Below are 11,602 nucleotides of genomic sequence, written 5' to 3' on the forward strand. Positions count from 1 at the left end.
TGGAGTGCTGGAACTGATGACGTCAGCCACTGTGAACTGTATAATCGACCTGGGTTGGATTGATTGATTGGGTTGGTGGAACAATGCATGTTATTTAAGGCTTTTCCTAGGGCCATTTTGGTGCTATGAAAAAGGTGGAAGCTGGAATTGAGAGATTCAAACATATTCACTTGCAATTAATTGTGAACACTTCTGTTTGAAAAAAGGTTTTATAAGAATGCAAGATTTTTATTGTTATTACTTACTTTGGCCACAAAGTGGAGCTCATTGATGAAAAAATACACAAAGTGAACAAAGGAAGTGAAGGCTGATTTCTTGATCAAATATTCCTGGAAGGGAATGCCGATTGCAGGAAGTGCTGGTCAGGAGACCACAGGCCCATAGCCGCTGATTTCACATCAATTAAACTAACTAAAGAAAAATTAGGGGCTGCGTGCCCTTGATTTTCTGACCAACATTCTGTGTGAACACCACTCCACAGCCTGTCTTTCTCCATATGGTCCCATAGCTCTGCTTCTCTCTCCACAGATGCTGCCAGACCTGTTGAGTATACCCAGCATTTTCTGTTTTTAATTTCATATTTCCAGCATACATGGTATTTTGCTTTTAGACTAGAACAGGTGCTTGTTGAGGAATAAAATGTTGGTGAGAGTCTTCTTTGAAATACTGCTATGAGATCTTATTTTTTCTACCTAAAGATTTAGACAGCTCCTTAATATATCTCTTCAATAAGGCAGTACCTCTGACACTGCAGCACTCCCTCAACATTGCACTACAGAATCAGCCTTGGTTTCGTTTGGGACTTGAATCCATGACCCTCTGAGTCAGAGGCAAGAGTTTTACCACCGAACCAGCCTGTGAGGTTCCTGCATGAAGAGGAAAGGAATATGAGTTAATACATTGGGTAGAATCTTCCTAGCCCCGCAAGGAACTGGGAGGAAATTCAGATATATTACCATCAGGCCTGGGGTGGGGGGCGGACATGTTCCCACCTCTGGGCGATCTCCCCGGAGTTGGCCGGGTTGGTGTCACCCCACTGGCCGAGGCGACCCACCTGGCAGTGGTGGGTAGCCAATTTGAATATTACCTGCCCAATTGTGGGCTGATTGACGACATCATTGGGACCTTCCCAGTGGTGACCAGGCTCCCCATGAGGGCCAAGCCTGACAGGTGCCTGACAGGAGGTGGCTGGCCGAGTGGGCCCGCAAGGCCTCCTGCTCTAACCAAACCCACCCCACCCCCCAGCCCCCCCTGCCCCAGGCCACAGCTGCAGCAGGAGGTGCATTTATTTACGGGTTTCCCCTCCATAGGGTGGCCTGGCAGCTGTGGCCAGGGTCCACTTTTAAAACACTCTAACCTCTTTGGGGAGTGCTGAAGGTGGAGATACTCTCAGGGTGATCAGCCCGCTGTGCGTTTGAGAGGATAGTGCAGAACTTCAGAAGGAATGGGTGGACAAATGACGGATAAAATTTAATGCAGTGAAGTATGAAATAATTCATTTTGCAGGAAGAACGCAGAGAGACAATATATAATAAAGGCATACAATTCCAAACTGGATGCAGGAGCAGAGGGACCTGTGTGTGGAAATGTATAAATCATTGAAGCATGTTGGACATGCCAAGAGGATAAAGCATAAAGTATCCTGGGCTTTATCAAGAGAGGCATAGAGTATAAAAGCAAGGAAGCTACTTCAGAACTCAACCAGTGGTTTCAGCCCAATAAATAAAGTCATTTTTGACATAAAATATTTATTTTGCCAAAATAACATGCCACCCTAACCTAAGTTTAACTTAATCAATTTGCCATTGAAATCAATGGGTGCCATTTCAGTGAGTGGACATTCTGACTGTAGGTTATACTGTTAATAGTGATTATTGTTTGTGTTTCCTTGCTCTTCCAGTTTTGATAATTCTCACTTGCTCAAGATCAAACAGTTATAGTTTTTCATGTTTTCTCTTAATCCATTTCTCAGTTTCAATATATTTATCCTTTTCAAGGAAGGCATATTTTCATTGGCAATAAGCAGTTTCTGCATTTTTGAGACCAAAGTTCCCTTTACAATTTAGTTGCTGTGCACAACTGGCTTTTTCAGTGTGGAATCCCTTTCAATTTTATCACAGAACAAGACCTGCATGGTACGTTCCAGGCTGCTGTACTGCAGAGTGGGAACATTGGTTGAGATTTTTGCCTTGGCTCTGCCAGTCTCCGTTTGGCTCAGTTAGTCTCTGTCTGGCTCTGTTTGTCCCTGCCAGGCTCTGTTTGGCTCTCTTTGGCTATGCTTGGCTCTGCCAGGCTCTATTTGGCTCTGTTTGACTCAGTTTGGCTCTGCCAGGTACTGCTTGGCTCTGTCAGGTACTTTATGGCTCCCTTTGGCACTGTTTGGCTCTCTTTGGCTCTGCTTGGCTCTGCCAGTCTGCTTTTAGCAATGTTTGGCTCTGTTTGTCTCTGATCGGCTGGGTTTGGCTCTGTATTGTCTCTGCTTGCATTTGTTTGGCTGTGCTTACTCAGTTTGGCTCTGCCAGGCTCTGTTCGGCTCAGTTTGGCTCTGCCATGCTCTGTTTTGCTTCGTTTGGCTCTGTTTAGAAGAACATATTGAATGAAATGGTTGAGATGGTTGCCATTGAATTCAGTTAATAGATTTGGGGAGTTCTGTTGGATTAAGTAGCTAAATTGATGGCCATTAAATGAATTGTTTTATTATTTATGAATTTTGTAGCAAACCTATTGTATAATATGACCACAAGATTTGAGGAAACTCGTTGTATTAATGATCAAATTGCCCTTAAATAACCACTACTCCTTGTAAATTTGAGGGCTATCTAAACTGTTTGTTTTCTTTGGCTGTAATTAACAAATTTATAGGGACAATATCTTGTTTAACAGTGGTGTCCTGCTAATGATTTCAGGATAAATATGGAGGAAGACAACTAGAGATGCTCTACTTCCATCAGTACGATGTGAACCAGTGATGCATTGAAAGCTGATGTGTTAGTGTGCTCTGTTCTTATGATATATCTATAATCTAAAATGTCTTGTGTATGGCGACGGTTTCCTGTTGATATAAACTGTACTTATTGTGTCATGGTTTTAGAATCATCTTTTTTTATATCCTGTTTACACTATGCCTTTCACCAAATGTTGTTATCTTCATTTAACAACTCCGGATAGAAAGAATTTTGATTTGGCAGACCCCCAGGCTAGCCTGAAGATCCTATTCCTGAGATATCTCCTCCTCCTCAAACCTTGCAATGCAAGAATGTCTTGATGTTAAAAATGAGGAATTATGTTGCACTATCTGGTTTTGTATAACCTTTTCAATTGAAGTTTAGCATCTATATACAAATCTCCCTTCTGGCCATTTTCTATGCAGCACTGAGCTTCTTCCTGTAATGTTTTCCATTGTATCACTAGGTTTTTTGAACTTCAGCTCTTCTAATGATAAAAACCCGTTTCATAGCACCAATTTTATTAGTAAGATGAAAAAATAAACACTTTGTTTGGCTTCTTCTAGCTAGGTGCAAGATTTTACCCCCAGTCTTGAATGGGTTTATTCAACAAATGCAAATGAACACTTTATCTTACTATTCTCCTTACTATTCACCCAATTAACATCTCAAAACCACTATACATCAAAGCACCCAGACCAGCTGATTTTAATCCAATTAAGACACACAAACACACACCTGGACACAGACTCCACTAGAATTCTATTTTAAAATATAATTTCCAATAACATTATACACATTAATATCTCTTCATGATACTGCCTTAAAAATATTCAAAGACCCTGCTTCCACTGCCTTTTGAGGAAGGGAGTTCAAGACTCAACACCCTCTGAGAGAAAACATTTCTCCTCATTTCTGTCTTAAATGAGTGACCCCTTATTTTTAAACAGTGACCCCTAGTTCTAGATTCTCCCACAAGAAGAAACATCCTTTCCACATCCACTCTGTCAACACCCCTCAGGATCTTAAAGGTTTTTGTGGCCTCTTATTCTTCTAAACTCCAGTGGGTACAAGCCTAACCTGTCCAACCTTTCCTCATAAGACAGCCCGCCCATTCCTGAAATTAGTCTAATAAACCTTCTCTCAACTGCTTCTAAAGCATTTAAGCGACCTCTTAATGGACCACCTCTGGGAAGATCTCCCAGGTGGGCACAGTGGCAGCAAGTTCGGGCTCAGGACCTGGAAGTGGCCCTGCCTAATAGAGCAAGGGACTGGAGACAATGTGTTGTCCTACAGAGCATAGTGATGTTGGCTGTATACTATGTTGGAATCTTGACTCAATTAAACATAATGGGTCAAGATGCTGTCATAGTATGCAGCCAATGCCACTATACCCACTGTAGGATAACGCATTGTCTTCAGTCCTTTGTTCTGTTAGTCCAACTTTGATGCTGGCTGGCTGATTGAAAATTGGACAGCAAAAAAAAAAGTACAGTTATCCCAGAGGTCTTTGTAAGTCATCAGTGTGTGCATGAGCACAATGGTTGAAGGCTTGTTTGTGCAGCATTCTTTATAATTCTGGGGCCTAGAATAGCAGACTCAAATTGTCTCTAGTTCATTCTGCAATTTAAGCAGATGGGGAACTATAACAGATCCCAAATGCTACAGTTGTTTTCCAGATCTACAGAAGGTTTTAATCTCAGTTTTACTAATAAGGACCAGCAGTGCATCACAACAGCCCAGACGTAAACAAGTGTCTTGCTAATCGTAAAGGATTCACTCTAAGTCTCGGTTTGATATTAGAGAAGAAGGATATTCCTGGGCGAATTTTTCTAAAAATGGATCTCCCTGTTGTCTATTAAAAATCTAAGTCTTACTTTTTCAAATGTCATTTTTCACAGGTCTGGGTGCAGATTATGAAACAGTGGCGGATTTACAGTTAGTGGGGCCCTGAGCTCAGTTTCATTTTTGGAAGACCCCCAATCACTCCCTCCCTGCAACTCCCACCACTCCACCACCCTCCCGCCCTCAGGAGCTGAAGATTGAAGCCAAGAAATTACACAAATTGATCAGTGTTTACATAGACAATGAGAATTGCGCTTTCCTTACCAATCACAGATAAGTCATTTAAAATCAAAAATGTCCAAGTGACAAAGTCACAGAAAATCAAGTGCAGACAGAATCACAGAATTGTTACGGTGTAGAAGGAGGCCATTCGGTCCATCCTGTCCGCTTGGCTCTCTGAGCATTTTAACTTAGTGCCAATCTCCTGCCTTTTCCCCGTAACCCTGCACATTGTTTCTATTTAAATAACCATCCAATGCCCTCTTGAATGCTTCAATTGAACCTGCCTCCACCACACTTCCAGGCAGTGCATTCCAAACCCTAATTACTCGCTGTGTGAAAAAGCTTATGCTCACTTCGCATTTGCTTCTTTTGCAAAACACTTTAAAACTGTGCTCTCTGGTTCTCGATCCGTTTACGAGTGGAAACAGTTTCTCTCTATCTACTCTGTCCAGACCCCTCATGATTTTGAAAACTTGTATCAAGTCTCCTCTTAGCCTTCTCCTATCCAAGGGCAACAGTCCCAACTTCTCCAATCTTTCCTTATAACTGAACTCTCATCTCTGGAACCATTCTCGTAAACCTCTTCTGCACTCTCTCCAATGGGTTCACATCCTTCCTATAGTGTGGCCGCCCAGAACTGTACACAATACTCCAGCTGAGGTCTAACCAGCGTTTATATATATTCGTAACCTCCCTGCTCTTGCACTCTATGAAAGACAGGGGTGCTGAACACAGATTTCAGACGTAAGTACACATCTGCGGAATGATGGAACCAATGCATATTCACCCCTGGCAGTTTTGAACTTAAAAGTTTTTTGTGAAGAGCCTGCCCCCCGAGGCAGGAGAAAACAAGAATATTCTATCTAAAGTTTTGGCTACTCTGAGTAACAACTATAATTTAAGGGTCCCCCCCCCGCCCCCAATTACTGTTCCGAATTTATTTCAGTCTGGGAGAAAGAGCGCATTTGAGACAAGGAGGCCAGAAAAATACTCTGTTGTTCCGGGATTAACGATTCACCTCAAAAGGGTTTAATTATATCCGTCCCATAGTCAATTGCTCCAAGTAGAAATTCGGAAATATAAGGAAGGAAAGGGTTAAGGTATAATGAAGGAGTCATTAATCTCCTATGGATAGTGAAGCCCAGTGAAACCAAGTAACACAACTGCCATCTAGAAATTCTAGGAGCAGTAAATGTGTGGTTTTGCAAGGCAATGTTCTCCAGCTGTCCTGATTTAATCTATTGTTTTCTCTCTGTGCCAGGTGTTATTATTGGAGAGAATAGAAAAACAAACTAGTATGTCCAATCTCAGCGCGTGTAGGCTCAGACTAAAATAAAATTATATTTTAAACTGCTGGAGTATATATTTGGGCATCTCCAAAACAATCCGCTTCCACGCTATCACATCCACCCAGCACGCCCCAAAACAAACAGGCGTGGAATAAAGAAAAAACAGGTTTGTTTTGTCTATTATTAACTACTTTGTTCAAAGACTGGGCATGACATTTTTTCTAAACCACAAATGTACGTGCGTGATCAATACATTCACAATAGCAGACGCGATTTACAGTTCCAATTCGTGTGTGCAATTCCTACCCTTCCCACAGCAAAAAAGTGCGGTGACTCTGAACACAAAGACGCCCCTCACCTTCAACCACCACCGCCCCCCCCCCCCCCCGCCCCAAAACTTCTCCTCTTAGTAGCGGGCTTGAACTTGGGGGGGTTTCGGCCAAACTAAATCCAGCGATGTTTCTTTTAATCGAAATTCGCAGAGCTGGGGCAACGCAGACGTACTTCAGAGCGAAAATAGCGCGGGCGCAATACATTCAACCAAAACGCAGCTCTGCGCCCAGCGCCAGAAGGGGCAGGAGAGAAGGGAACTCCGCGCTTCGAGAGGTCAAACACCCATCTTTTCGCACTATCCTCTTTTCGCCGCTGTGCCTGCGATACTGGTGTCCTTTTGCTGTGGCGAGTGCGCTCACAATGACAGCGGGGCTGATCAAAAACTTCGAGCTGATTCCTATTTTAGAATAGGGCAAGGCAACATTTGCAGACAATACAGTTAATTTTGTGTTTTAGCCGGGGTCTGCAGGGTCAGTGACGATTCCCGCCTGACAGTTCTTCGGGAGGTATTCACAAACACTTACTGTATTTGTACACGAGTCATGAGCACACGCTACAGTGGGAATACCGTCCCTGCCAGTCACTCTACTGAACAGGTTTTCTCATGCTGATGTGAAGGAGACGCCAGACTGGCCGCAACGTAATAGCGAAAGTTCCAACCAAGGAAGCTGTCTCATAAACTTTCTGATAAATGAGTGTGCATAAGACCATAAGAGATAGGAGCATAAATTAGGCCATTCGGTCCATCGAGTCTGCTCCGCCATTCAATCAAGGCTGATACATTTCTCAACCCCATTCTCCCGCCTTCTCTCCGTAACCTTTGTGCCCCTTACCAATCAAGAACCTATCTATCTCCGTCTTAAATACACTCAATGACCTGGCCTCCACAGCCTTCTGTTGCAATGAATTCCATAGATTCATCACTCTCTGGCTAAAGAAGTTTCTCCTCATCTCTATTCTAAAAGGTCTTCCCTTTACACTGAGGCTGTGCCCTCGTGTCCTAGTCTCTCCTACTAATGAAAACATCTTCCCCATGTCCACTCTATCTAGGCCTTTCAGTATTCTGTAAGTTTCAATCAGATGCCTCCCTCATCCTTCTAAACTCCATCGAGTATAGACCCAGAGACCTCAAACGTTCCTCATATGTTAAACCTTTCATTCCTGGGATCATTCTCGTGAACCTCCTCTGGACCCTCACCAGGGCCAGCACATCCTTCTTGAGATACAGGGCCCAAAATTGCTCACAATATTCTAAATGTGGTCTGACCAGAGCCTTATAAAGCCTCAGCAGCACATCCTGCTTTTATATTCTAGTCCTCTCAAAATAAATGCCAACATTGCATTTGCCTTCCCAACTACCGACTCAACCTGCAAGTTAACCTTAAGAGAATCCTGGACTAGGACTCCCAAGTCCCTTTGTACTCCAGATTTCTGAATTCTCTCCCCATTTAGAAAATAGTCTATGCACCCTTTCATGCGGGTGCTTCATTAGCTAAAAGCAAAATACTGCGGACGCTGGAAATCTGAAATAAAAACAGAAAATGCTGGGAAAACTCAGCAGATCTGACAGCATCTGCGGAGAGAGAAACAGAGTTAAGGTTTTGAGTCTGTGGGACCCTTCTTCCGTGTTTCATTAGCTGCCTTTCATTATTTTCAGTATATTTTGTTAAAGGCGCCTCCCACACCACTCATAATTGTTAAAGGCTGTTAGGTAAACTCTGCACGATATTCCTGACTTTCAGCAAAATGAGAAAACCATGTTTACTGTTGATTAGAAAGTTGAATTTGATCATTTGCATGGAGTTTATTTTAAACACTTCAACTTTTTCGGGAGCTGCAGACAGACGGTGGTCAAATAAAAGTAGTTACAAATTTTTTAAAAATACCGCCGGGGCTAATTCATTTTAAGTTGATTTTTTTTTGGATCCCCGTAATCATTCGGGGACGCCGGGCTTTAATAAATACATCCATAGGCCATTCAGATAATAGAAAAATAAAAAACATGAGTGTTGTCAACAACAGCTGCAGCAAATGCTGGAGAACGTGAGATTTCTTTTACAAAGAGTTTGTAAGCCACAGGCCATGCGGATCCGAGCACACAGGGACAACATAGTCACACCTCAGCTAACAAGTACATTTCAGCTTTCGGGTCACTTCCTACACTGTAGGTAAAAACAAAAAACTGAGGATGCTGGAAATCCAAAACAAAAACAGAATTACCTGGAAAAACTCAGCAGGTCTGGCAGCATCGGTGGGGAAGAAAAAAGTTGACGTTTCGAGTCCTAATGACCCTTCTACAGAACTGAGCGAATATAAGGAGAGGGGTGAAATATAAGCTGGTTTAAGGTGTGTGTGGGGGGGGGTTGTTTGGGGGGCGGGAAGAGAAGTTGGGGGGGGGTTGGTGTGGTTGTAGGGACAAGCAAGCAGTGATAGGAGCAGATAATCAAAAGATGTCACAGACAAAAGAACACAGAGGTGTTGAAGGTAGTGATATTATCTAAACGAATATGCTAATTAAGAATGGATGGTAGGGCACTCAAGGTACAGCTCTAGTGGGGGTGGGGTGGAAAGACTAGCAGGGCATAAAAGATTTAAAAATAATGGAAATAGGTGGGGAAAGAAAAATCTATATAAATTATTGGAAAAAACAAAAGGAAGGGGGAAGAAACAGAAAAGGGGTGGGAATGGAGGAGGGAGTTCAAGATCTAAAGTTGTTGAATTCAATATTCAGTCCAGAAGGCTGTAAAGTGCCTTGTCGGAAGATGAGGTGCTGTTCCTCCAGTTTGCGTTGGGCTTCACTGGAACAATGCAGCAAGCCAAGGACAGACATGTGGGCAAGAGAGCAGGGTGGAGTGTTAAAATGGCAAGCAACAGGGAGGTCTGGGTCTTTCTTGCGGACAGACCGCAGGTGTTCTGCAAAGCAGTCGCCCAGTTTACGTTTGGTCTCTCCAATGTAGAGGAGACCGCATTGGGAGCAACGAATGCAGTAGACTAAGTTGGGGGAAATGCAAGTGAAATGCTGCTTCACTTGAAAGGAGTGTTTGGGCCCTTGGATGGTGAGGAGAGAAGAAGTGAAGGGGCAGGTGTTGCATCTTTTGTGTGGGCATGGGGAGCTGCCGTAGGTGGGGGTTGAGGAGTAGGGGATGATGGAGGAGTGGACCAGGGTGTCCCGGAGGGAACGATCCCTATGGAATGCTGTTCGGGGGTGGGGGGGTGGGGGGGGGGGGGTGGTGAAGGGAAGATGTGTTTGGTGGTGGCATCATGCTGGAGTTGGCGGAAGTGGCGGAGGATGATCCTTTGAATGCGGAGGCTGGTGGGATGATAAGTGAGGACAAGGGGGACCTATTCTCTTCCCTTCCTTGACCTCTCTGTCTCAATCTCTGGTGATAGACTGTCCACCAATATCCATTACAAGCCTACCGACTCCCACAGCTACCTTGACTACAGCTCCTCACACCCCGCTTCCTGTAAGGACTCCATCGCATTCTCTCAGTTCCTTCACCTCCATTGCATCTGTTCTGATGATGCTACCTTCAAAAACAGTTCCTCTGACATGTCCTCCTTCTTCCTTAACCGAGGTTTTCCACCCACGGTCGTTGACAGGGCCCTCAGCCGTGTCCGGCCCATCTCCCGCGCATCCGCCCTCATGCCTTCTCCTCCCTCCCAGAAACACGATAGGGTCCCCCTTGTCCTCACTTATCACCCCACCAGCCTCCGCATTCAAAGGATCATCCTCCGCCATTTCTGCCAACTCCAGCATGATGCCACCACCAAACACATCTTCTCTTCACTCCCCCTATCAGCATTCCGTAGGGATCGTTCCCTCCGGGACACCCTGGTCCACTCCTCCATCACCCCCTACACCTCAACCCCCTCCTATGGCACCACCCCATGCCCACGCAAAAGATGCAACACCTGCCCCTTCACTTCCTCTCTCCTCACCGTCCAAGGGCCCAAACACTCCTTTCAAGTGAAGCAGTATTTCACTTGCATTTCCCCAACTTAGTCTACTGCATTCGTTGCTCCCAATGCGGGCTCCTCTAAATTGGAGAGACCAAACGTAAACTGGGCGACCGCTTTGCAGAACACCTGCGGTCTGTCCGCAAGAAAGACCCAGACCTCCCTGTCGCTTGCCATTTTAACACTCCACCCTGCTCTCTTGCCCACATGTCTGTCCTTGGCTTGCTGCATTGTTCCAGTGAAGCCCAATGCAAACTGGAGGAACAGCACCTCATCTTCCGACTAGGCACTTTACAGCCTTTTGGACTGAATATTGAATTCAACAACTTTAGATCTTGAACTCCCTCCTCCATTCCCACCCCCTTTCTGTTTCTTCCCCCTTCCTTTTATTTTTTCCAATAATTTATATGGATTTTTCTTTTCCCACCTATTTCCATTATTTTTAAATCTTTTATGCCCCGCTAGTCTTTCCACCGTACCCCCATCTTTTGATTATCTGCTCCTATCACTGCTTGCTTGTCCCTGCAACCACACCAACCCCCTCCCCAACTTGTCTTCCCCCAACATTAAACTAGCTTATATTTCACCCCTCTCCTTATGTTCGCTCAGTTTTGTGGAAGGGTCATGAGGACTCTAAACGTCAACTCTTTTCTTCTCCACCGATGCTGCCAGACCTGCTGAGTTTTTCCAGGTAATTCTGTTTTTGTCCTACACTGTAGGACTTGGGAGCACTGGCTGAGTCGCACTCTATCTCTTGGTGTACTTGCTTCCTGCTCAGCAGACAGTTTAGCGTCTCTGCTGAAACACTTCAGTTCAGCACCCACTCATCATTTTGTACCCCCCTCCCCTCCTGTCGTTTGGGGGGGCCGCGCTGAGGTGTGTTTCATTGTAAATCCGCTCCTGTGGTAAAAGATGAATGATAGGATGGAAATTAATGTTTAAAAACTACTTTTACGAGCCGGACCTCTCCACTATAGAGTTCAGAATGTTTGGCAGAGTCAACTTGTG

General features: G+C 44.4%; 1 long non-coding RNA gene across 1 annotated transcript; it reads right to left on the reverse strand.

Moving 5' to 3' along the window:
* Nucleotides 1–207: 207 nt before the first annotated feature.
* On the reverse strand, nucleotides 208–7,377 carry LOC121293886. The gene is made up of 2 exons (XR_005946629.1): nucleotides 7,159–7,377; nucleotides 208–866 (listed from the first exon to the last, which is right to left on the reverse strand). It is a non-coding gene; the product is annotated as an uncharacterized LOC121293886 (long non-coding RNA).
* Nucleotides 7,378–11,602: the final 4,225 nt, after the last annotated feature.

The sequence above is a fragment of the Carcharodon carcharias genome, chromosome 22 (assembly GCF_017639515.1).
Source record: "Carcharodon carcharias isolate sCarCar2 chromosome 22, sCarCar2.pri, whole genome shotgun sequence".
NCBI lineage: Eukaryota > Metazoa > Chordata > Chondrichthyes > Lamniformes > Lamnidae > Carcharodon > Carcharodon carcharias.